At 35.7% G+C, this 27,614-nt stretch overlaps 1 protein-coding gene across 6 annotated transcripts in view; it reads left to right on the forward strand.

Moving 5' to 3' along the window:
* The window catches only part of VPS13B (vacuolar protein sorting 13 homolog B), a 473,584-nt gene that overhangs the window by 150,723 nt on the left and 295,247 nt on the right, over positions 1-27,614 (forward strand). The gene's annotated exons all lie outside the window — the stretch shown is intronic.

The following is a 27,614-nucleotide window of genomic DNA, read 5'->3' on the forward strand; positions in this document are numbered from 1 at the left end:
TAAAAGGATTGTCCTGTTGCCGTGCTAAGGATCGAATGAAAAAAAAATAGAGAAATATTATAGGTAAAGGAAATCAAAAGAATCAGTTGACCCCATTATTATCAAACACAGAAAGAGTTTAAAAGTATGCTTTTCTCTATTTTTTTATTTTATTTTTAATGGTTGTTGAATGTCATTACCCTGGGAAGCCAGGTCATTACCCTGGGAAGCCAGGGTGAATTTATTACCATCTTCGTAACTTTTATGTGCACATATAAGCAAAATCTTCTTTTCTTATGCAAAGTAAATATTTGTAAGCACTGTGCACTCTAGCAGTTTTTAGGTTATTTTCTCAGTAACAGTTCTCGTATGTTTCTTGGAAAGTATCATATTGGAAATATTTATGACACTGTTCTTATAACAATTACCTTAAGTTCTTGCCACTAAAACATTGCCTAAAAGCAATTCATGATTCAACAGTTTCCAAATTATTCAGATTCTTTTTTTGGGGGGAGGGAAGCGGCAGGAAAAAAGTGATGAAAATCTGTTGGACCAGCTGTGTCACTTAAATAACTTATAAATGTTCATAATAATACTTATTACTGTTACTGATTATTGCATTTTCTACTATTTTTGAGAATATGTTCTTAGAATACGTTAAAAAACACCCACACACCTATATTATAGAATAATTGTAATTGTTTCTGCTCTCAGTGATTGCATATATTTTAGCTCATCAGTATAATGGACAGTCCAGTTAGCTTGTAGAGCATATTTGATAGTTTGTGACAGACAATGCCGAAGAGAGTTAAGACAGCAACAAATGAAGTGCGGTTCAGAGTCGTATGCAGGGACTTCTAGAGGCCAGCTAATAACACAGTAGAAAATTGGTTCCTCATAGACAAACGTCTGTGGTACCTATTCTGCAGATGAATGGAGATATATTTTTAAATGCTGAGATTTTAAAATTTACTGCAACCCCTCCCTGGTGCCTCATAGTATTGCTTCTGTGTACTCCGTGATAGTTTGATACCCTGCACAGCCTAGCTCTATAGCTCTAGGTTTGTAAGGTGGCAGGTAGGACTGATTACAAAGAGGCGAAAACTGATGGATTTGTTCAAGCTTTGGTCCCAGAAAACGTGGAGAATGGTGTACTACAAATGATGGTTGGTTGTTTTAAATTCAGTAAAGGAATTGTGTTTAAATTATCTCAGGTTCAATACAAAGGATTAGGGAGTTGATTAAAGCCTTTGCTTTCAAATACTTGCTGAAGGGACTGAGGCCATTTAACACAGGAGATGTGGATATCCTTTTCATGAAGACTATGAAACTACATGGAGAGGAAAACATGAAATGATTTGAGAGCATAAAAATGCTTTTGCTGTCAGTTGCAGTCACTTCTGGGAACTAAAGTTATACTGGATAATTTGACAGCAAATTCAACTTATGCCACAGGGGAATAAAGCTGTATTACAGGAGATGATGTGGCAGTACTGAAGTTGTGCTATTTGAGCCATTTATCCTAATAATGTTAGATATGATGGTCTGGAATAGGAATTTAGACTGCAAAGGTGAGCAAAGAGAATAGTGCAACCTGCTTATAGAAAGAATAAAAAAAAAAAAGCTGTCCATGCAAGATGAGAATAATTACTTAGTGTTGTTCTGTATTATCAGATTGCTAGAGATAGGGTCAGGGCTGGCCACACAGAAAGAGCCGTTCAGCTGCTACACTCAAGACACGTGGCTTCTGAAAGAGCTAAGGAGGACAGCAGCTCCAGTTTGGTGGGATTGACTCAGATGTCACCTGGCACTCAGGTAAACTCAGTACCATATACAGGGATTCAGAAAACCTGGCAAACATGATGTCAGTGAAGCTGCTGGTCACACTGTGCAGTAGGGAGAAGGGGATATATTGGAACTATACAAAGCTTTAGAGCTTCAAATTAGCCACCACCATTAAGAAAAGAATAATATGATGTGCTTTTCTGGATAAAACCAAGAGAAGAAATTGCAGAGGAACTTCTGGGTACTCTAGCAAACAATAGGACCACAACATAAAGAGTTTATGGAAGAATCTTGGAATACAACACCATGTCTATTCAAGTGTTTTTTGTTTTTGTTTTTTTTTTAAATTTGCTTATATAAAAATTAAGTGAAGGAAGAGTAACTAATGAATTCCTTATGCATCTGTAAAATTGAATGGAAAACAACTGGGATTAAAATCAAAGCAGTTGTTTGGGTATAAAGTACCAGGGAGGATGTTGTGCAAATGGCATGCATTCCCTGAATAATTCAGGGGGAGTTTACCTGGAGAACAGGTAGGGGATCTTATTTCCTCTTGTTGCAATCAGCTACTGCATTGTACCACTTTTATCGTATAATCCAGAATGACCCAGACTGCTGTGCAGCTTCCTTTTACCTCTTCTGCAGGTGGCCCTGCAAAGATGCGTATACAGCAGCGTGTATTTAGAATTGGAGTGATAAAGCACTTTACGCGAGTATTTTATTTCTTGTTGGCTACTGAGAGGGAGAGAAAAATGTTATGATTCTAGTGGTAGCGTGCTGCATAGAGTATAAGCAGCAAAGAGGAAAAGTATCTTTATAAAATGTTATCCAAAAAGGGCAACATTAAAGTGCACTATATATAGCACCTACAGGCAAAGTAGGAATTATGTATAACAAAAACGCATATACAGGTGATTATTTAGTAACAATATTTTATTGTTTGCTGCACCAAGTAGCATTAGCACAACCGAGAACTGATAAACCTATGTTAGAGGAAGTATTTAGGGACACAGGAAATAAATACAATTCTGTTCAGTCCTTAATTATAAGTCTGCGTGCTGATGCTTGTAATTTTGGTTATATTTGTTGTATGAAAAAAAAACACTCCAGGAATCTGTGTGCATAGTTGTAAAAATGAGTGGATGTGATCCCCAGTCTTTATCTGAACTGCAGCATATGCAATATGTGTGAGAGAGGAGTTGATTACGCTAGCCCCAGTTTTGGGAAAGTCGTCTTACTGCTTCTAGAATAACCTTGGATTTATTAACCCTCAGAGCAAGCTGCAGACCTTGTTTATTTCACCTGGCCTTTAAGAGAAATAGAGAGATTTCAAAATGAATGTGGGTGTTAGTATTTAATTATGGGCAGCTGTTGAATAGATGAGGTGAGCTGATTAAGCTCTATTTGGTTTGCCATATTGAATAATTGTGAGTGCATGCATAGCCAGTATATGGAGTGCTTTATTACATATATCAAGAGGAAATGAAATTAAAAATAAAATTAATAAAGTTTTCTTTGAGATCCACTTAAACATTCAGCAATGCAGCAGTGAAATAAGGAAGTAAATAAAAGTACCAGTATTAATGTCATGCTCATGTATGGTAGGTAAATTGATGAACCCCGTGTATGAATGTAAAAGGGAAAGAAAGCTTATCGAGTTTGTGTGAAAGCTCTATTAAGAGTGAAGAGCAAATAGTCAGCCCAGGAGAAGTTTATTCCTCATTTAAGTGCTATTTTTCTTAAGCTTCCAAAGATTTTTGGATTATTTTCTCCCCTGTAAATTTTTTGTGAGTTTAGATAAGATTGCTTCATTCCCTCCACTTCGCCCCCCCCCCAAAAAAAAAGGAAAAATATTTTTGTGCAGTGAAAATATTTTTAAACGATTAAAGATGTCACAGCCACAAACATGAAAAAAAGTGTTGCAAATGTTGTACCAGCAGGAACATTATATTTTTTTTCCTATCACAAACCATATGATTTTATATGCTAGAGCTTATTTGAAAGGAGATAACAGTTTTTACATACTTTTAAAAAATGTATAAACAGCTATCTATGCCTCCAACTTCCCATTTCTTACAGTTAAAAAGAAAACAGAACAAAATCTGTCATTAACGTCATTAACATCTTTTAATTTGTTAAATTTTGACTGCTTAGACTGGGGATACTGCAGAATCTGGATTTTAAAACTAGAACAATGAATATTTTTTTTTTTAAGTTTTCCGTTCCAATTTAAAGGAATGCTTGTGCTAGTAAATAAAGAAAACTTGTAAAAGAGTATTTCTAAACTAATTTTGAAGTATTTTGGAGCAAGTTGACACAATGAATGAGTAAGAATGCTGAATATATTGTAGTAATTAAAGACAATTCACATTTGTGGTTTGGGCATAAATGTGTAAAAATTATACCCATCTATCTTATTACATTTCCTTTTCTCTCCCTGAGGATTTCACTATGTACTTTATCTGTAATTGTTGCCAGTTTTCTATCAAGTTCCCACTGGGCTTCTGGTGCAAAAAATCTTATCCTCTCGATGACAGAGCTTGCCTGAATGATTTCATGCTCTTAGCATTTTTGTTCACGGGAATTAGGGGCAGAATGTAACTGCAGCTGAACATAGCATCTATTTTTGTAATTTTGAAGTTTAGACTCTGTTATTGGAACTAAATGAAGAGATGCAGGTGTTCCCCAGTTCAAATCCCTTGGGATTTTTTGATGGTAGAGTCTTGAAAAGAAAATGCATGTGTTTCCAGAGTCAAACAGCAGCTGTGGACAAGGATTTATGTTTTTCTCAGAACTTTGGGATTTCAAAATGTTACATTTAATCACATGCACAGAAAGGAGAGCAAATGTTAAAGATGTTACATATAAAACTAGGGGACTGATCTTTTTACCATACCAACTAGTTGTGGGAATAGAGGAACAAAGTGATCTTTAATCTTAATATGAACAATTTCAAAAGGGTTATGATAGTTGCCAGGACTCCAGTCTTTTGAGATCTGTGCTCTTACAGCAAACAGCATTTATATTGTCTTAATTACTCCAAAAATCTGGCTTATTCACATATTTGGCCTTGGAAAATATGAATGCTAATAGTGTAAGCTACTGAAAACACAATTTTAATGTCATACTTATTTTGGAGTAAGGAGAATTTAAATTCAGATAAGTGCACAGTTTTAGAAGAACTTTGGTGGTGGTGGTGTGTAGTTTTCAAGGTCAGATTAAAAAATTGCATATTCAACTGCGTCAGCCTGAGAGGGTAAATTTACAAGATTTCTGAGTTACAAAACTTGTGGGCAGAAGTATTTTGTGGTAGTGCAACTGCTCTCTCAATTTTGAGATAAGTTGATCATCCTAAACAAAATGTCTGACACTTTTTTGACAAAGAACAAGATATTTTTTTTCCTAATGAGGAAGGATGGGTTTTATTTTCTAAATTAATGTGATTTAAAGGTAGTGTTTTAGAAATTGTATAGGGCTGGAATTAAAGAAGATGTTCACCTCTAGACAAGGTTTTGTTCATGTTAAAAGCTTCTGTTTGATGGTGATGGGTAATTGTGGTAAAGAGGCTGGTTTCTGTCATGTGAATCAATTTCTCTTTTCTCAGCTTCCTCATTGAAGGTACAACAAAACAAAAAAATGTACAACAAAAATGTAAAGGTTTTTAGCCCTGGAAACTTGTTATAACATACCAAATAACATAAGTTCAAGTGGAGGCAGCAGATGGTTGTACTGGGTGGTTTAGGAGGAGGAGCATGTGGGGAAGAGCAGGATAATAACAGCTGAAAATGTAAGTTTTAGTTAAAACTTATCAGTAAAAGTAAAATCCTGTTTTTAAGTGCATTTACCAGTTTGTGTGTTCTCTGTCCTTCCCCATTACCCCCACAGCCCAATATGTTGTGCACAGGTTAAGTATCAAGTATTTTCCAGACCTAAATCCCCCTTTAGCTACTGTCTTATAAAGACCCCAAACTTACTACTGTTTCTAAGGGGGGAGTAAGAAGCACAGGCTGTTACTCTACTGGCTCCAGTTAAAAATTTCTTGGCCATGAGAGGAGCATCAGGGAGGGACATACCATTCACAACTAACTAGATTAACATTATTTCCAGGGGATTGCATAACTCCAGCAACTGGTAGTAAGTTTTGGTTATAGAAATGCAATTGCGCGCTGCAGGAATGGAATAAGGCAGCTTGTTCAACTTTCCATCAAGGAATTCTGCACGTCTTCTTCGTGGCAGGGCTGTTTTCATCTCCCTGTGTTCTGTTTGCATTCTGCTTCTCTGAACGTGCCATAAATCCTTCAGCAATATATGCCCCCTTGACTTCTGAAATTGTGACTGAGTAGGATTCTGAAATTTGTAAAATGATACTGGAAAAACAATCTTTAAAAAAAAAAAAAAAAGCTACACTCTGTCCTCTCAGTTGTTAGGAAGTCAGCCCGCATGGTTAACTTCTATTTTATTTCAAAGCATGGCTGACTTCAAGTCGTGCTGTTCAGCTGTGTTGTGAAAGTCAACAGAGTAAAAGCGTTATCCAAAGAAGTGCTTTTGCCTTTGTCCAATTTCCTTTTCTTAATAGTATCAGTTAAGTGTTTGGTAACCTGGCAGAATGATAACAGAACTTGGACAAAGAAGATGTGGACTCAACTCCAAATAGCAGGAGTCTGAGATGTTGCACTACAAGGTCTGGTGAGCAAGGGAATCGGAAGGTCTGATCCTCTGCTGTGTTTACACCTTTTTCTTTAGAAACACCTTGCTTGACTTTCTCTTTGCTTTTGACTCTGGATAACAGCCTTCTGCCTGTAGGTAACGGAGTTGATTTTATAGTTCCTGGGATAGGAGCTTGTGCTTCAGTATTGACAACTGCTGAAATAACTCCTGAGTTGTGGCTTATATGGAGTATGCATGATTAAAAGTGCATAAGGGAAATGTTCCTACCTTCTCTTTAACCAGAAAATAACCTAGAAAATACTGTAAAACGAAATCAAAAACTGTTAACATTTTTTTAACCCTGTAACTCATTAAATGTGTAAAAGTTAGAGAGTGGCAGATAGGAGGTTATCCCTGCAACCTTAGTTTGTGTGTATGCGTGTGTGTGCCACAGGATTTCTTTCCACAGTCTGGCAGAATCAAAGTATGCAGGCTATCCGAGTGTTTCATATGGCCACCAAAGTCATATTTAACACTTTGGGTATGGAAAAAAAAGAAGTGGGTTCAAATGATAGCTTCTATTTCCAAAAAAGTGTAGGATAATGTTTCTGACCTCCATATGCTTATGAAAATACATTCACCTTTTCCACTTGTGGCATCTGGAAAAGCATTATTCAGCAAGGCGACTAGATACTTACTGATGGTGCAGAGATTTCTGGAAATGTGACAGGCATATGCTCTCAGCAATTGCTGACACATAGCTTTGGACACTGAAATCTGTTTTTAATTGAGAAAATATATGTTGGCCAACATATTGGGATAGCTCCTACTCATTTTGAAAAAAATGCCATGGGATCTTTAACTTCCATTTGGATGCTTCCCAGACATGGGCATAAGGGACTGTAACTGTTTACTTTCAAATGGTGTTTAAACCGTTTCCAGCTTTTATAATTGAATTATATTGCTCTCACTACCACTTTTGTGATGTAAATGGCTCATATAACATGGCTAATTTTTGTAACAAAATGATAAATAGGTATAACTGAAAAACAGTAGACTATGGTAATAAAATATAAATGCAATTTGAACAAGTCAGTTTCTGTTTTTCCAAATTTTAATAACAATTGATTAAATAACATGTTACTGAACAGAAATATTTGATGAAAAACAGCAGTAAGTATTTCCATTATTTTAAATGCAGAAATTATGAAGTAGTTGAGCCCAAGGAGTAATCACATTTGAAGTATAATCTCAATACATACTTGTTTCTAAATAATTTTTTCTCCAGCTATTTTCAACCCTGTAATAGGTTAAAAAACAAATGCCAAACAAAAAACAAAACAAAACCCAGCATCAACAAAAACAAAACTACAGATGACCCATTCCATTCCAAAGTCTCATGTTTCAATTATAATACACATAAACGTACCAACATTCTCACTTACATGTTTTGCGATGCAGTCTTAAATATGCAGAGTGACTATTCAACAACATTTTCCTCTCCCACCCAAACATTACTGTTCTGCAGTTCCCATAGAAATTCATTTTCATGATGCTGCAAGTAGCCATTTGCAGTCACAGTTTAAAGTTGTGCTGTTACCACTTGTCTGAATAGTTAGTTTTATGTAGAAAGAAGCAGTTCACAGCCAGGATTAGGCAAAACAAGTTAAAGTCTTAGGAGTAAATTGATTTTTTAATTCAACTAGATAACCCCAGTGATGAGCTAAGCCACATTGCTACAGTTTACCGAATTGAAAATTATTTTGAACAGATTAGTTTTAAGGTCTCCAGGTTGCATTAAATAAGCTTAATTTCCTTCATGTGCTATGAAGCTTCTGAAAATCAACATTTATTTTTATCAAAAGTCTGCAAACCATGTAGAAATGAGTACTGCAGAAACCATTAGCAACTTCCAACCTTTAATCACTTCTGTGCTGTATGAGCTGACTTCATTTTCCTGTTACCTCTGGAAGCACTGAAACAGAACTAATATGTGCAAGCTACCTGTGTATGTACTTGTTGTCTATGGTGTCAGAAATACTTTAAATTAATACAAGGAAAATAGTTTATCATGCAACTTTTCATTTCTATTTAATACCTCGGTTTATCCTACATGTAATGAGAGCATTTAACTATGAATACTATGAATACTTCTGTATAACAGATTTTGTAGTACAACTTCGACACAAATACTGTGTATCTAGTAACTACTAAGTTTACAGTACATTTTTATTAAAAATCCCCCTCTGAGTTATCTTGACATTCTCTGTACTACATGGAGATTTAAACTTATTTGAGAAATGCAGTGATAACATTATACTGGATATAGTTCAATTAAAATTAAGTATTTTTAATTCTTGTTTATAATCTAATATACATTTTTAATTAGAGGAAAAGACACGGTGAAAAATGGAAATGATTTGTTTTATGGATTTATCTGAATGAGAAAATTCTAGTGGTTGCCCTAATCTTGCAGCTGGTTCAGTTAAGGTGTAGAAACATTTGCAAGAGAAAAGTAATTTGCTGAGTCCGGATTTCCCATTCATTCTTCTGCTGCTAATTGTTGATACTGAGCTCCGCTTACAGCACAGCAAATCAATGCTAAGTCTGCTTTTCCTAAGTGTTTTTGTAATTGCTGATGTCTTTTCAAGATGAAGTAAATAGATCTGAAAAAAACACCACTGATTTTCCCCATGAGTTTTATAAAATTGCTTCATTGCATCTACAAACAGAAGAGCAAACCATCAGGGGGCTGTACTATCTTAATGAGAACATCGCCTGGTTATGCATGCGTGGGCAGAGGAACGGGTGCCCTAACAATGGGAACCGAAAGGATGGGGAGTCCCAAACAACTGTGTCAGCTCTTAATTGTCCCAGTAAGAGCCTGCCTGCATCTGTCAGCTCTTCCACTTTTAGCCTCTGTGCATCATCTGTCACTGTACAGCTTCGTGGGCCATTTGCCTGGGATTGGTGCCAAGCTGCAGAAGTAGCTTTGACTCGGCTGCCTTATGTCCAGAAATCTTGGAATAACAGCTCGCTGCACGTGGGAAGATGGACATGAAAGGGGTCAGACCCATCGCAGTTCGAGCCACAGCTTTCTGAATTTCGGTGTTGAGATCTGTCACATCAGAGGGGGGAAAGTGACCATGTTCTAACAGTGCGATTCAAACCCTAGATGAAAATAAAGTCTAATCCTGAAAATTAATTTTAGAGTAATAATCTGAATAAATCAGAGGCTGACTATCTCTTCCCACCCTACCCCCCACCCCTTCTCCCACAAGTGCTTGTGTTTGTTTTATTTCTGTGGCAAAACCACTTAAATCATACAGAAATGTTGCTTAAATACAGTGAAGAGTATAGCATTGGTATTGCCTACCATAGCTTTGGTTTTGTTTGTTTCTCGAAAGGGAGAAAATAGTGAAAGTTTTGTCAGAAGAAACAATTCTCATTGGAAAAATAGAGGAGGAGATATAATCAAATTAGATGAAGCATTAAATAAAGTGTCTGGTCAGGCATTGGGACGGGTTGCCCAGGGAGGTGGTGGAGTCACCGTCCCTGGGGGTGTTCAAGGAAAGGTTGGACGTGGTGTTTAGGGACATGGTTTAGTGGGTGACATTGGTGGTAGGGGGATGGTTGGACCAGGTGATCTTGGAGGCCTTTTCCAACCCTAATGATTCTATCAGTGAGTAGGGTTATAGAGTGCATGTGATAGATCATCACCTCTGGATAGTATTCTTTTCAGTTCTGTATATGTCCATAGCATAGAGGGTAATTCTAATCAGACATAATTAATCATCTTTCAAATAAACTGGACATTTTGTACTCACTGGGCTTTGCAATTTTATATGCACAATATTTTTGATATTCAGTGTAACTTTGTTCATGTTTGGTTATCTATTCAGTCGAAATAAATTCATAGAAGAGAATGTGAATTCTCTTCTCCCTTTAATTTTGAGCTTTATTACAATGTCCCTGCTGAGATAAGAAAGGGAATTCAGTATTTAGTAAATCTCTCTAGGTTGTGTGCTGAAAATTCACAGAAGAAAACAAAAGATGTTTAATATGTCAGTATAGTATTCAAAATATATTTTAGCCCGAGCTCTGGATTAAAACTATTCAGACATTAAAATTCTAGCAAAATGGGTTTTGTATGTGTTTGATAATAGACTCATTATTAAAGGATGAGCTTAAAATTAATCTATTTTATTAAATTTGTGTTTTAATTAATTATTGTGGTAAAATAAAGTTAATCTACTGTATTAAAATTTATTTATATTTAAAAAGATATAACCTATTGTATCAGTGCTTTTAAACCAACTTTTGGAAAACTTGCCAGATAAGGAATGGTCTTCGGTATAACTGAATTTTCTGAAGACAGATGGATGTAGTTTAAAATGCCCATATCAGTGGAAATTTACATGTTTAATGAAATAAAAATTCAGTGCAGAGTGCAGTTATTTGATAAAACTATCTTTAGTTAAAAATAATTAAGGAATATTTGATTGCATTTCGGAGTTTCGAAGCAAGTGTAATAATAGCAACATAATAATCTTAATAACAGCGATTGTTTTTAGTATAAAGACTTTTGAAGGCAACAAAATAGTTTTGCTTTTTTCCCTGGTAACATAGCACAAAATAAGTATAATCCTGTGAAAGGGATGACTTAACACAACTGTTGATGCACTTCAAGTGAAACATCTTTATCAAGTTAATACAAGAAGCAGTCATGCCCTACTTGAATTACTCATTTATAATGGCTGAGCAGCAGCCTGGATGTGGACTTTGAAATCCTGGGAAAATAAGATGCATGCATGCATTCAAATGTCTAAAGTCTTTGCCGTAGAGCAGCTGTAAAATGTTGAAGTGAGATGTCAGCTACTTACTGGTGTCTGCGTTTTGAGACTGAAGGGTGATGTGATTATTTAATTGCTAACCAAGGTTAGCATTATTTTAATCACTATATCCTCCGTTCAAGACTTTCAAGAGCTGCTTGAATATTTAGGAGCTAAGATTCAGAATATTTATCTTCTTTTTGCACATTTTTAATGCACAGGTTTTTCCAATTTCCAGCCTTTAAAACATTTTTTATGATACATAGCCTTTGCTCTAACTTTTATTATGCTTGTGACGAGGGAGAGGTAATACTATAGGTTTGTAAAATATCAAAATAAGCCATATGTATCTGCAGCAATTTCAAAAAACTCTGCCTGTTTGCTCACTAAGGACATAAGAGTATGTATAATAGCTGGTAAAGTCCGTGCATTAAAAGCAGGTCTGTCTCTTTGCACTGTTGAGATGTTGCAGCTTGCACAATCTTTTGCAGATGACTGCACCAAATTTCCATTGCCAGGTTCCTTGTCTTCACAGCTTGATCCCATGTTTCCTTTGAAAAGATAGACATGTAGGAAATTAACTGTTCAACTGTAATTTTTCTTCAAATGCTTGCACAGTACCAAAGAGTGTGCATCCCATTACACTTGAATGAGAGATTTTTGATCAGAAGTGCCAGATGTCGTGTCTCAAGTATCCTCATGCTTCCCAAGTAAACAGCACAGGAGCGACCACGACTTTCTTTCAGTGCTGGAGATATGCACGCTCCTACGGCATGAGGTGAGGGAGAGCAGGAATGCCCACTTCTGCTTCTTGGGATCTCTGCAAGGGCACCGGGAACTTGGTCTTTGTGGGGCACATTGCAGACAGACGACAATATCAGTGTTGTATATATCCAAGGGTACTTACAACAGTGATCTTACAGCAGTTGGTAAGACTGCAGAGTGCTTACTTAAGGACCATTCAGGAAACCGTCAACTCATTTTTTCTTCTTGTTTCTGTTACAAGTAGAATTAAGATTCTTTATACTTCATTTCAGTGTTTTTCCTGGAACAGGGTGTGTCTAACAGACATTGTGCAAACTTGTTTTTTCCTCTGGAAAATCACTCTCTCAAAATCGTGATGGAAGGAGCAGGTGTTTGCTACACGATGGCAGCAAATTAAGCCCTGGGCTAGGAGATTGTGCCTTCCTTCCTGTTAATGGAAAAACTGAGAGGCAAGAATAATCCACCTTAAAGGTAGAAATACGATGGTTAAAATCTTCACAAGTACTGTTAGAGGTACTGGAGGTCCAGCCAAGGAGGGCAGTATTCCTACGCTACTGCACAAAGTGGAGCATTTTGGAATGGTTTCATTGCTCTCCGCTCAGGTACTCGAATGTGCAGCTCCAAGGGGATGATGGAGGGATATTTGCAAGAAGGGTGTACTAACCCTTGTAGCCCTGACTGCAGCTTGGCACTGGTTTTAGCTACAACAATTTGTCACCTCTCCTCAAATGGCAGCCGCTCAGCTTAGTTCTGACATGATTGCTGTGTCTTGAGGTGTGAATGTACTCCAGCAAGTGACTCCAGAACATTTTAAGAGCATAGGAATTAGAAATTGAGGCATACTTGTATAAAAGCAGCATGAGGTAATGCTGAGGGAACAAAATGTTCTTCCATCCTTCTCCGCGAGGTCCCACAGTGAAACACTTGCCAGTGAGTGCTGTTATATTGGGAGCCACTATAACTCAAGAGCAGTAACAGCCGCATTTCGGTCCTGGCTTTGAGAAAATAGAGCAACAACTGAGTTCTCACCACGCGCTTTCAAGCATGGAGCAAGTGAAGTTCTGCCACTTGGGTCTAATACAGATCTCTCTCTCTGTTCTTTGACCTTCCTGCTCTTTCTAAGGGAAGCCACTGCCTTATTGCATAGCACACAGCTTGTAGGACTGCTGTTTGTGTGCTCAGAAGCCTTTGACCTAGCCGTTGTGGGTAGTCTTTTGGGGTTCGCACCACACAGGGCCATGATTCCCTGCATCACTGAAGCATAGAAGCCTTCCTCTTGTTTCATCTGCACAGAAGTAAAACTAGTTTAACAATAACAAAAAAAAAGTGTTTAACTAATAAAAATGTGAACCTATCTCAGCTTGCAGTCCTTCTCTGCTTTTTTTTTTACCTGATAATTTTTTTAATATTTTCCTAGAAGAGTTAGTCTTCCTCCTTACCAGCCTTTTCTGAAACTGGAACAGTGAAATACAAATTCAAAATGACAAGAGTTGATTTCTTAATGAGAGCTGAAAAAAGTGGGAATCCCTAATTACATTTTAGAAAACAGCTGTCATAATTTTGCTGAATATTTTCATATTTCACTGAACCGGTGTGTATACACATGTATGTGTATAAGTGTGTAAGGAGAGAACAATACATTTATTTGCATTATATCAGTGAATAGGATATTCTGAATATTTTTGATATTTGGAAAGAAAGTTGGAAAAAAACGATGTTCTAATCCACAGTACAATGTTCGATCTACTTCTCTGAATGTATCAGCTACAAATTGAGAGAAAACATAAATATTTTAACTCTATATGCTCTTGTTTTGCAGAGGATTGGAAGTGGAACAGGAGGACGATTTCTTTAATTCATTTATCCCTAACTCAGCCTCTTTGTAAAATCCCCAGCTGGTTCTTCATACCCCAGGAAAGATGCCAGCAGAACACTTGGAAGTTTTTTGACAAATTCTAGCTAGTTTCTGTCGGTACCAGTGCACTGTTGTTGATATCTTCTAGGGAAGCATAGACAAACTCTCCTTATGTGTGATGGGATATAAAATACAGTAGTAGTTGAGTTTTTTTTTAATATTCTCCAGTTTCTTTTTTTTATCAGGTGGGATAATAATTAAATATATTAGAACATTAATGTTTCTTCATAGTTCTTTCAGAAGTTTTTACGCAACTCCACCTGGCCTGTCATGAATGTATTTGGCCTGTTATCAGTGTATGACTCCTGCTACACTTTTAGAAGCTGGTACGCCATGTTATCTTATACATAAATGTTTTAGAATATATAAACTTGTGTCAGTGCATCAGTGCTGTCAACATAACTTTAGCAAAAATTGGTATTTTGAGCTTCATGTGGTTTCTTTACTAAATTTTTAACATTCAGTTATAAATTAAATTCTCTTTCAAACAAATGGGCTGTATCTAGTTGAGATGTGTGTCATCCCACTAGAAATCCTAAGCAAAAGCTTTCAAGTATGGAAGCTCGTAATGTATAAAAAGTAGCTGGCATCACTGGTGTTAGTGCATTACTTTAAGACTAATGTTACACTTGCTTAGAGCAGTAGAATGTGCCTTGCATGTCAGTGTGCCAATGCAAATAATATTCAGACTTCTCTAAGGCTTCTTAATATGCCTCGTCCGTGAAGTGCGGTTTAATATTTAATTACTGATACTGTCCACTATTATTGTTGTGCTTTAGATCAAAGAAAAGATAAAATTGTTTGAATTGCAGAGCATTCAATAGCTTGAATTTTCTGCTGAAGGAATAACAAAAAGTAGCAGACTGGAGTTCAAATTTATATGGTGAATAAGTTTGAGTAGTTTTCTGTGCCATTAGCGGAACAAATTAAACTTTCGCTGGTTGAGTGCATATACCTAAACAGTGTAGTGTGGGAGGATTATCAGCCAGTTAGTCTTATTGGTTTATTGGCAGTCGAGCAGATTTAAACCAAATTTTCCCATGGCAGAGGTACTGTATCAGAGATCCCAGAAGTTTTCCTACGAAATTTATGAAGTGGTATGAAAGTAAATTACTGAAGAGCCATCAAAGCAAGTATGTTATTAATTGACAATTTATTGACTTCATCCTCACTGCTAGTTAAAACGAAAAAAAAAAAGAGGATTAGGATTCAGCCTACACTTTGAAAGCTGCGTGAGGTCTTTTGTACGATATTTCAGTTAAGCTGTAATTAATTAACTTAATTAAATATTAGTAAAAGAGTAAAAGCACACTTATTCTGATGGATCTGTAAAAACAGTCATAAGATCAATGTAAATAAGTAATGGAAAGTGTGAATCTGGGTCTGGTTAGGGCAGAGTGTAACACTAGTTATCTTTGATCTTCTGAGAAACTTGGTTCTTGCTCAAGCGAATCTCTCATTGACCTCACTGACTAATTGCCTAAGAACTTCTGGGTCTTTACCCTTCAGGTTAAGGTCAAAAATATGCTGCTGCTTATTATACTGGACCATTTCTTTGTGTCCAGGTTTAATGGTTTTAATTCAAACAGCATTGCAACTTGTTTCTTACTCTACCTATACTGAATGAATGGGCTAGTCATTACAGCCGAAAAGAAACTATCTTGTGTTAATTCCTTCTTCTTCCATTGACTTACTGGTCTTGGCTAATTATTTAACTTCTCTGTGTTTCAGCTCATCAGTAAAATATATATTTTTATCCATGCAAAATGCTAGAGGGATTATCGTAGAATATTTTCAGAATCTCACTCAGAAGGTATTACGTGAGGCATGAAATTTTATATTGATAGTAGGTGAGAATATATTAACTATTAGAGAGCATGCTGTAGTTTTTTTTAAACACCTAATATCTGAGATAAGTATTTCATTCCTGCTAATATTACATGATATTACATGGAAGTGGAGATCGTCTTCATCCCTAAAAAAAACCTAACCAACCAACCAAAAAAACCACCCAAGCTGGTTTTCCCAGATTAATCATGTATAATTTAAATTTATAGTTTTTTCATGTCAGTCTTGATTAAGACATATAGATTTAATATGAGACGAATATTTTTCCTATTATAGTCCTTAAGCCTACTGGGTGTAAAACACATGAACTTTCTCCCCTTCTGCCTTTTTCTGATGCCTTTGGACTTTTGCTTTGAATGGCTGCTAAATTACCATTCCCATTTGTTTGCCAGGTTGGAGGCAGGATGCCTGACTTTGACTCAGAATTGAATTTCTTGAGAAAATATCATTCAGAGCAGTGTGTCCACAACAGGAGCTGTTACAGAATAGTTTACTTCACTATCAGGTTTTTTGGTCAATTTACCCATGAAAGCAGTCTCCTAGAAATCTGCTTAATCAGTAATACTGTTTTGAAAATAAACATTGTACAAGGATCTGTCCTTTTCTATTAACAGCTCCAAACATTCGAAATAAATCTAAGTAATTTTTTTTCAGTCACCCATGATACACTTACCTTCTTTGATATCGTCAGTTTTACCTACTTTGTTCATGGCATTTCAACTTTGATCTCAGCTAATTGCCATTATTCACACCGCTTACTGACTCGGCAAGACAGAACAAGTTAATGCTATTCATCATAATGAGACCGGTTACTTTATTCTGTCCCCTCTAGGCATTTGCTTGTTTGCTTAACAGCAACGTGATTTGAGCAGTTTTACATATGCTGCTCAGACAGTTTCCATATGAAAATTGGGAACATCGCAGAATTCTCTTGTGCGGGTTTTTAAACGCGTGGATTGCTTAGTACATAGGTGCATGTAAAGATATTTTTTCGTGGTGTTTCATATGCTTCTTCTGTCCCACGGTGAGATTTCACACCTGGGGTATTTAGAGCTTGTCCTTCAGTCAGAGAGGGATTTTTGTCTGCTGCTGCTGCTTCGCTTTTCACAATAAAGCTTACTTTTGCCTAATCAAGCTATTAAAATGCATTTAAACAAAAGAAATGCAGGCTTTGTTTCTAGGGCTATTTCTCCCCCAGATGCCACAAAATACCTGATCCTCTGTGAAAAAGAGCCAAAACCTTCCCCAAAGACTGGGCAACGCCGGCTGTCCATATCTGGCTGGTGGGGTGTTAACATTTGGGAAGTGCCTAATTTACCAGCATTAATGCTGATAGGGAGGAATTCAAAAGTTTATTAAATCCTAATTTTATTTAATAAGGGTATTGATTAATGTGAAATAATACCTAATTTACCAGCATTAATGCTGATAGGGAGGAATTCAAAAGTTTATTAAATCCTAATTTTATTTAATAAGGGTATTGATTAATTTGAAATAATACCTAATTTGCCAGCATTAATGCTGATAGGGAAGAATTCAGAAGTTTATTAAATCCTAATTTTATTAAATAAGTGTATTGATTAATCTTAAATATTTTAATAAGGATTTAAATGCATTTGAATATTAAATGGTTCTAATGAATGTATGTTTAAAAAAAAATCATACAAGTTTTAAGCTTTTTTTCTTCAAAAAGAGCAGGACTCTATTCTCTGAGGAAATGGATAATGGTTATTTTTAACTCCTCAATCCAATATTGTCCTTGAGAAACATCTATGTAACAGTAATAGTTCCCAGAAGATGTAATGACAACATACACGCGAGGCAAGGTGGAGCATTTAATGCATTGAGAATAAACAAATCACAAAACTAGATTTTGATAATCCCTGTGTTGTTAAATACACTCTTAATTTGAAACTGAGGAAAAATTTCAGGCTTGTTTAGCAACGTTAAGTCTTCCTAAAGACTGCTTGGGAGCTAATAATAATAGTTCACATCTTAGAGTGTCCGGGTTCCTGTTTGCCAGTGTGCTTGTTGATTTTTTCATAACTTCTGTGACCTTAGTTAATAAATTTTCTGCATTGCGTTGATGTAATCATCTATCTTCAGAAGAAAAGAAAGGAGGGAATTACATTAAAAAAATCGGTACACATTTTTGTTTTTAGAAATATATAAAAATGCTTTTTTTAAATGTTAAAAATTTTCTGGTTTGATTAGACCAAAATTCTGTTTTTATAAGGTCCTGCTCTTTGGTGGCTTTTTTTTTTTCTTGGTCACTTACCATTCTTCATCATTTCCATTTACTGGTACCATATATTGTTTTCAGTGTCTGCCTTGAGGCTGCAAATAAATTAACCTAACTGGACTATTGTTTGAATTTGAATCTGCCTAGACCTTTTTTTAATGAATTTTTATCACTGCAATGAACAGCCAAGCTGTCTGCTGCCAACTTTTATGAGTATTGATAACTAAGACAATTTAATTATCTTTAGTTTTTTATATATATACTTAATATATAAGTATAATGAATAAGAACATGGGGAAGAAGTGTAACATCAGTCTGACAGCAAAAATAAAGGGTAAACCTGAACTTGCAGTAGTGCTAAGGAAAAACTCTTGGACAGTACTTAAGAAGCACTGAAATTCCATAGTGTGATGGTCTGCATCGAGACACAGTGTTACCATTCTCCATTTCTTACTCAAATGCTAGGACTCAGTCGTTTGTGGAGTTCTGTCATTGCTGCTCTTTTTCGAGTTAGTAATGTGTCTTAAAAATCACTTTTACAAGAAGTACTTTGTCATGTCATCATTGTTTAAACACTTTAACATCACAACAGATTGTATGTTGAGGGTGTTTGCTGGAAAAGGAAGCAGGTATCAGCCAGGTGACAGAAGCCCTGTAACCAGCCGCGGAATTGATGGGCTCTCTCCCTTCTCACATACATCCCACACTAATAAGAATCTAATTCTCACAACATGTCTCTCAGGTGATCTGCTGGAAACTGTGGTACAGGGACTTTAATAGTACCCTCAACGTTAAATCTTTTAAACTACTGTGCAGATGTATTATATGTTCAGGATTGTTTTGGATATATAGGGTCCTTCATCTCTTTTTGGCATGATATAGCTTTTCATTTGTTTGGTTTGGTTTTGTGCTACAGTTTTCTCATAAGACTCAATAATATTCAGGAAGTGAGATTTAAAGAAGAGGCTGTCTTGTTTCAGTTGCTTGAATCCTTTATCCAGAAGACTAAAATGTGATGCGAGACAGTTAAATACAGTAAAAACTGAAATAAGCTGTCCAAGCTAGAATCAGTAGACCACCCAGGTCTTGGACCACCCAAGGGACCAACAACAGGCAATTGCCTGAAAGAGGTGGCCTTTTGCTAGAGGTCGAACAAGTTGTATCACAGATCTTGGAAAGACTCAGTAATGATTTCTTAAAGAAGTTGGCTGCCTACTGGAGGTGGTCCTTACTGTAAGTTCCCACTGTATTAGCAGTGTCCCTGTGAAGCTCGCGCTCCTTATTTACTTGTGACCTTCCCCTTACAATTTTTTTTCTTCTCCCTTTAGGGCAAAAGTAAAATTAGTAGATTAGCGATGAGCTTCTGTTGAGCAGAGATATCAAAGTATTACCGAGTTTGTTTAGTGCCACGTGTAAATGAAATTTTGAATGGGGGATAATGGAACAAGGCCACGTTTAGGATTTGCAATGAGAATCAAATTGGAAGTACTCATAAATAAACAATTCTTACTTGAACTGCCCTAACTGTGCTTCTGTTTGTAAGAAATGGTGTAATATGAAACCAGCTGATTCAACATGACAATTGCTGGGTCCCCAGGCTTAACTTGCCATTGGAAAATGTAGAAAATCCTTCCTCTGGAAATTATTGAAAGTAGCAGGCTTTGTCCTTAAAATCACAGTGAAGTGATGGGTATGAAGAATGGAAATATTTTCCGTAATTAAAAATAGATAATGCTGGGAAATCCCCTTGCATTAAAGTGTTTCCTCTGGCAACTGTCATTCCAAAATGTTTTCCCATTCAGGTCTTTATTAATTTGTTAGATAAAGTATAAGTCTTTTAATTTAACACTTAAAGCAACATTTTTATACACATGCTTTTGTGGCAATTGTGTTATTGTAACAGTTGATAACTTCAAACATATAAACCATCTTTGCTGTGAGAAAATACCTCCTATTATATTAGCTGTTGTTTGGGTTCAGAATCCCTCCCATCACGTCTCAGTAAAATCTTGTCTATAACCTTCTTATTTAGGTAGCTAGAAAAAATATTTATAAGTAAGCAGTGGCACATTATGTAAAACTTTATGAAAGCATGTTACTTTATTTCTTTAGCCTTCTTTTCCCTACAGCTTTTATTTAACATCTTGTTTTCTGATTTCCTTCCAATCCTACTTAAAACACATGAATATAACATCTAATTTTCCTTTTTTTTTTTTTTTTTTTTTTTTTTTGCAAGCTGAGTCAAGCACTAACTAACAAATTTCAGTCTTCACTAGGGGAGTGAAATTTACTTTGTAGATATTTATCTGGTCAGTTTTATTTGATCTGGAATGTATGCAAGCATTCTGATGGCCCTATTGAAGGATACAAAGAACTTCTGTTTCTCTGCAAAATAAGAAGTGTTGAGAGAAGAGGACTTTAATTAAATCTAGAGCAGCAAGATAGAAGCATGGCTGGGCAGAAGATGTGGATGGTGTGAAGGGAGTCCTGATGGGGCACAGGGTAAATGTCTGAATATTGTGCCTGCGTACTGTTGTGGATATAGGTGCACACACAAATTTTGGTCTGCACGTTAATAGTAGTTTAGTTATGATATTAATCTTATACATAATTTTCACAACTACTATTTTTACTGTTTTTACATCCAGTCCACCTGTCCTAAATGGCACAAAGCCTTTCCATTTTACCACCCTATAACAAACTGAGTAAAAAAGATGCTCAAAAAAGTTTCTGACATACAGTGTTAGAGATATTCTAATTATGTTTTTAATTTCTTGTAATAAACAGTGATATGATGAAATATTATCAACGATGGAAGTGGTCAGCCTTGTTTGTAGGTATAGGAGATGTATTGTGTATTTTATTACCAACGTTTCTAATTTTCCTCCAGTTCCATAATGCTAATAATTCATTTCAAATCTATGTAAACAGACTCCTGATGAACGGTTTTACTAAGGGGAAATTTCTCGACAGGGCTTTGTTAACCTGACATTCTGTGGTTTCGCCTCATAAAACTAGCAAAGGGCTCTCTGCGTGGAATGTTAATGGGGTGAAGTAATGAATGCAGGATGGGATGGAAGATTTGAGCACGCATAAAGTCCTTACTTGGGGCTTTTGGGGGAGATCCTTGCAGACAGTAGCTAAGAGATAAAAGCAAAGGGAATTTCTTTTAAAGCTAACAGTTGGATCTCTTTGCTGGCAAATGGGCTTTGAAGTTTAGTGGTGGTTTGGATGTAATAAAGTAATGAAAAATTAAGCTATATACATTTCTTCTTCCAATTTGGTCTTGTTGAAAGGACAAAGTTGAGGGTCATTCCATCCCTCCCAATTTTAAGAAAATTTTAAAAACTGTTCCTATTTCAAAAAGTTCTTATAATTGTTCTTCCTTTTAGTTGCATAGTAATACATTATAATGACATTTTTTTAAAGAGGAAAAAGGTTGTTTGTGCCAGACCTTTACCTTCTTCTCAAAAGTACTACTTCAAGGAAACATTTGACTAAACTAATTTTAATCCCTGGAATCTGTAACTGCTTTTCTGGGGAAAATATGTTCAATACTTTCCTTTGTAGTTCCCAAGGAACCAAGCAGTGAGCTACTTATACAAGTCTAGCACTAATTACATTGTTCAGGCATGACCTGATCTTGAATTTGGTGTGAAGGGAATGAAGAAATGTATGGATGAGCTGTTTCTTGTTCTGTGAAAGTGATGTTTGTCAGCTGGGGGCCCAGGTCAGGTCTGGGGAAGCAGGTGTATGAATTTGTATCCCAGTAAAATGCATCCGTAACTGTCACTCAGAGGATTTTGATCAGATCCCCTCTTTAACGACTCGGCGTCTTCAGCTGCTCACTGTTCAGTGTTCAGTATTGCTCACTTGAAGAGCTTTAAGCTCTTCTTGTGACATTATTTGATATGAGATGATGTGAAGGGATCAATAATCGTCATTTGAAAATGGTAATCCTTCTTTTGAAGGGGGGAGTGTGTCTTTTTTTTTCCACAGGACAGAAGATTTTTGTTTTTCTTTCAGAGGTGCAACCAGGGAATTGCATTAGAATAAGGTTTCCTTATATACCGTGACAAGTACTAATACTAAAGGGAAAGGATACAGCTTATTTTGGGAAAAATTACTGATTCAGATTCAAAGAAAAAGAGATTACGCTGAACAGTGGGACTGAAGGAAACCAAAAGTTGGGAAAATTGCTTGCTAGGTAATTTTAAAAAGTAGATAGACTTAGTTGCCTGATACTAAAAAAGGGCAGGGGGCAGACAAACTTAAATTTGGACAAACTTAAATTTGCCTGCATGGTGGCATTTATCTTTAACTACACGTTTTCATCTAAGGTAAATGAAAGAATGGGGTGAGTATCAGTCTAGAGCACTATGACTGATTTTCACTAAGTTTTGGGAAAACACATTTGTCGCACTGCAAAGGTGCAAATGCTGTTTTTTTTTTTAAGGGTTTTGGAAGGATAGAGGAGGAGAGGTTTAAAAAGAAACAGGATAACTAGCATTGTTGGCTGATACCAGTTCTGGATAAGTTATGGAATATGTATATGGATTTTTTTATCTTATGGAGTACAATTAATACCAGGGATGGTCATAAGAGAAAGTGAAATCTATGATGCTTATTTCAACCAGCCAGATGTTGTTATAATGAACAGTAGCACTAGAAAAGTCTTGTTGTAATATTGACATAATATACATAGGCTTGTGTAACTTTCCTGTTTTAAATCACGAAGTGTCTCAGTTCATTATTTAAAAGGCAGCTGAGAGATAGCTTCATAATCTGTAAATATTGATAACGAAACAGAATTTTGAAGATTTTCAGAAGCAAAGTTTGAATAGTGATTGTATAATAATTTGAACTCAGAGGTATATTTTCTTAAGATAACGGTAAGAACAATTTATGAAGAGCAATCAATGTGTTCTCTATTACTAGAAATGTTAAAATCAAGTGTGGACTTTTTCAGAAGATTTGTTCAAGTGCAGCTGTCTGATTGAAGGCTAATTCATTGAGACCAATTCAGAAAGTTCTACTGCTCCCTTTTCAGTACAATTAAGTAACTAGGTGGATGGATGGATCTTGGCTTACCACTGTCTTGTACTTAATACATGTTACTGATAGGATTTCTGTAATAAAGAAAATCTGGTAAGTTCGCCAATACAGAGCCATTACCAATATTCCCTGAAGCTTTTTTTTTTTTTTTGGAAATTATTAACATGTTCTGTAGTGTTTGTTCCTCCTCTTGAATTTTAGAAATAAAAAAATACGTGAAGAAAAAGCTCAATGTGCCCCTTAATGCCAATAATTATATTGGATGTGATGTTTGACATATTTAATAAGAGGAAGATATGTGCTGAAAACTAAGATTTCAGCTGGCAGTCTAGTAGGCATTCAGATGTGCCCTCAGTAAGATGCAGTAAGGTGTTTCAGTTAATTCATGCTTGTTTCTGATCAGATTGCGCCAAAAACTGCCATTTTTTTCTTTCTATTTGATAGCAAAATGTAGAAGTTGGGTTTGAAAAGCAGGCTTGAAATATTTCAATTTTAACAACCTTTAACATACACTGTGTAGTGGAACAGTGATTGCATAGCAATTGTTGGTATCTAATGAAGACACAAAATTTGGATGAGAGCAAGCTGGCTGAAAGCCAGATGTGGTGATGGCAGTGGCTTGTGAGAAGCAGCTGGAGGAACCCTTGGAGGTCATGTTATTCTTTGAAGGAATATAACCAGTATGAGTTCTTGAAGCACATAAAGTGTACTGACTAGGTGCTCATGAAGTCAAATTGGGTTATTTTTAGTTTTCCTCCACCAAAAGAAGGTCAGTGAGCTTAACAGGGGAACTTGGTGAGATAACAGAGCATTATAGTCTCAGAAACTAAAATGTGTGTAATGGCAACTCCAAGTACTGTACAACGAGGTCTTAGGATCGTAAGAAAAAAATCATATAGAGAGTGGGTTCTTTTTTTCAAATCTTTTTTAGTTTATATCCTACTTATGTATATAAATATGTCTTAAATATAAAATATCATTTAAATTTGAGAATGGGTCCTTAGTCAAGTATTCACTTTAACTTTGTGGTTATGAAGTGTGGGGCACTATGAACTTTTTTTTTTTAACTTCCAATCAAGCTTTTCTTGAAAGTCTTAATTTGAAAGATCTTCCTGATTAGAATCCTTTTATTACTAAAGCACGGTTTATCTGTACAGCTTGCTTTTAGAGTCATTTTGAAGTAAAATATTACCTAGTTGTTCTTAAACGACAGCTAAGAACACATTAGGAAGATTTCAATAATTTATCATGTTAGCTTTTTGTAAAATTATTTCATATGCTGCTTTAGGAGAAGCAAAGAATAATGGAATAATGCTTACAGCTGAAAATCTTAGCAGGAGTGCTACAAAATTCTTTTAGAAAAGGTTTATCTATTGCTTCAATGATGAGAAAACAATAAAAACTTAAGTTGAATACCTTAAATCTTTTACCAAAGTATAAGCAATATTTCAGCTTATAAACTTGTTACTTCAAAACAGAATCTGTGTTAGAAAATACGATAACACATTAATAAGACAGAAATGAACAATATTTACTCCCATTTCACTAGAATGAAAGAAGAAGCATTGTTTTTGACTGGTAAAACATATAAAGCTTCAGCTAATACAACATTTTAAGGATTGTCCAGGATTGGTGTTTGTGTAGTCTGGTTTAAAACTGGGTGATGGAGTTTATTGTCAGGGTAGAGGCCTGAAAACAGAAGTCAACCAAAATTTGATTTATGCTCAATCAGTAGCCACATTTAAATCACTTGAGAGTGTGTGGTATTTACTAATAAAAACACAATGTTGGCAAATCTTCAATGAATTGAGGAAAACTTTTCCCACACATGGAATTGGTAGGTGGTTTGAGTAGTATTGCATCATTTAAAAAGAAAAAAAGGAAAGAAAGAAAAAAAAATTGTATAGTTCTGTTCCATTGGGGAAAAAAAAATATTCATACAATTTAATTCTTAATGTTTCCACTCCATCCAGCAAGTTTAGGGTTCTTCAGTTCGTAATCCCCATTGGCATCACTGCATGTGTTTGGCCCACACCAAAATCTTAGGGAGCTTTTGGAAGTCTCACAGCTCATCACTCTTCTGAGCGCTAGCAAATTTCGGGAATAAGCAGAGGGTCCCTACGTATGCACTCTGAAGGCTTAGAAATGAGTTATTTCCTGAGAAACTAAAGATGGTTCTTCAGCTGTTCATACCAAGAGTCTTTCTTTAATCCTTTTTAACTTTTCAACAGGCTTGTTTTATGCCAATACTAGTAAAGCTTATATTTGTTTGCTGAAAAGGTCATGAACCTAGTAAGATTTGAGGCCAGAAGAGAACATAGGAAGTCTCCTAATGATAGTAGGGGTTGGAAAGCCAGCCCAACAAAAGCCAGATTAGTTTGCATGTAACGCAAAGAAACCTCATAAAAGGAAAGTTTCCAGTATTTTCCTTTTACCTCTTTCTACTGTGCCGTCCCCTTCTGCTCCTTTAAGCCCAGTTATCACAGTATTTTTACCTCATGAGTATCACATATACCTCTTAAAATGAAAATAAACTCATTAGAAGGTCTTAAAAAGAGAACTCAGGGGCTAGTAAGAAACTTGCAGGAACCGTGAAGTTGTATTGCTTCTCAAATACACGAAGCAAACATTTAAAATCACTCATCTGATTCATCAGGCTTGGGGAGTTAAAGTCGTTACAAATGTTGTGGTTTTTTTGTAGCTAACATTTAAAAAGTACTTAATTAATGTAATTAGGTTATTTACACAGATCTTTACCAATGGTTTATTTAAGAGAACATGAATTTCTAGAAGTCATTTGATGTTTAATCATACGATCTTATGATCATATGATAGGAGTAAAATTATCATTCTACCAGAAGTACTTAACCTTAGAAGGTGGATTAAAATCGCTCAGTTAGCTACTTTTTTATCCTTTTAGTGGAAGCTGAGAGTCCATAAAACTTACTATTTTTTTGCTTTCCTTTTTCCATGCACTGCAAAAGGAAAAAATGTAGAAAAATGTAGGAAATTGAGCTATAACAATTCTTTTTTTTTTTTTTTTCTAGATTGTCAGAGCTCAGGGACACTTTATACTTCAGATATGACAGAGAATTCAAGTTATAGCATAGACCTAAGGTATCAATTTGTAGGGTCTTTCTTTTCTTGTCTTTATTGGAAAGAGCCTAAATGTCTTTTCTACCATGATCCCATAATTCAAGTTTTAAGTAGAAATTGTTGGATTCTTTAAAGCCTTTATCTCTTACCAGTAAATGACTGATGCTAAAAAGATCAGCTCGCTGATGGTTGGCTCTTTCTTACTGGCTTATTGGTTTGATAGCTCAAATCAGTAATAACTCTACTTCATTAAAATGTCAAAGAGCTCGATCTGTCTTCGCCTGATAAAGAACAGGCATGAGGGCTTTAGAGCTGTCACTATAGTCTCATTGGATTATGCTGCTAATTTATAGATTTGTCTGTAAAACAGCTCTTTGGTGACAGCAAATTCCATTGTTAACACCTTTCTTATCAAGCTTGTTTTTTTCCTTTGCTGCCTATTTATTTGTTTCTTCTTCTGTCAGGTCTGCTAAGGAGAAAGTAGTCGACTTTCCTCTGTTGTGGCAAGAAGCGTAACCAGTAGCTACAGTGATAGCATTAGGAGGGTTAGGGCAGTGCTTTAAATTAGTGTCATGCAAGTGTGTGGTTTTTATCAGGACAGAGTGAGAAGTTTGCCATTCTTTGCAAAAAATAGAAAGCAATTGTACCCTCTCAGGCCAAACAGTAGATACTATCACCTTGGTATGTCTGTTCAAGAGTTTTGAATGTATTAGTTTGCATAATTGTTTAAAATGCTCATGCTCTTACAGGACTCTGCTGGTGAGAATCTAAGCACAAATGGTAAAGAAGAAAAAGAGGCATCAAAAAGGAGAATGGTCTGAAAACAAGAGAGGTTTTCTTGTAGTTGTTTGCCCGTGATAAAGAGAAATGTTCTATTAATTGGAATTTTAATTTTTTGAAAAAATGTATCCACTTGTGAATCTCTTAGTAAAATTACTGTATGTACTATAATTGCATACTGCAAGGCATATGCTACTTCAAATGTTTCTGCAATACCAGGAAATGACAATACTAGCATGATTATTTATATGCTTCTGTTTACAAGAAAAGATACAAAAACTCATTACATGAATTCAAGAGGCTACTTTTCTTGACAACAACTTTTATTGAAAAAGAATGGGGATGCTGAACACAATTTATTTCCTGGAAAATAACTTTGATTTTTATGACTGAAAGTATAAACCCACACACTACTTTTTCTTAAGTAGCAATGTTGACAGATTCTTAATTACAGTAGTATTGGTGGAAAGCACTATTACAACCTGTAAAGTGATTTCTCACTTGCCATCTATAATTTTGTTGAATTATTAATAGATCCTTGGCTATATTTTATTGCTCTAAAAGATGCTTTATTGTGATGATAGAAAACTCAACAATTATTAACTCAGTACATATGTGTAAACCCACACGTGCCTTTCAGCTATTAAACATTTTTTAAGATTGCAAGCAG

Source organism: Cygnus olor, chromosome 2 (assembly GCF_009769625.2).
Source record: "Cygnus olor isolate bCygOlo1 chromosome 2, bCygOlo1.pri.v2, whole genome shotgun sequence".
Classification (NCBI taxonomy): domain Eukaryota; kingdom Metazoa; phylum Chordata; class Aves; order Anseriformes; family Anatidae; genus Cygnus; species Cygnus olor.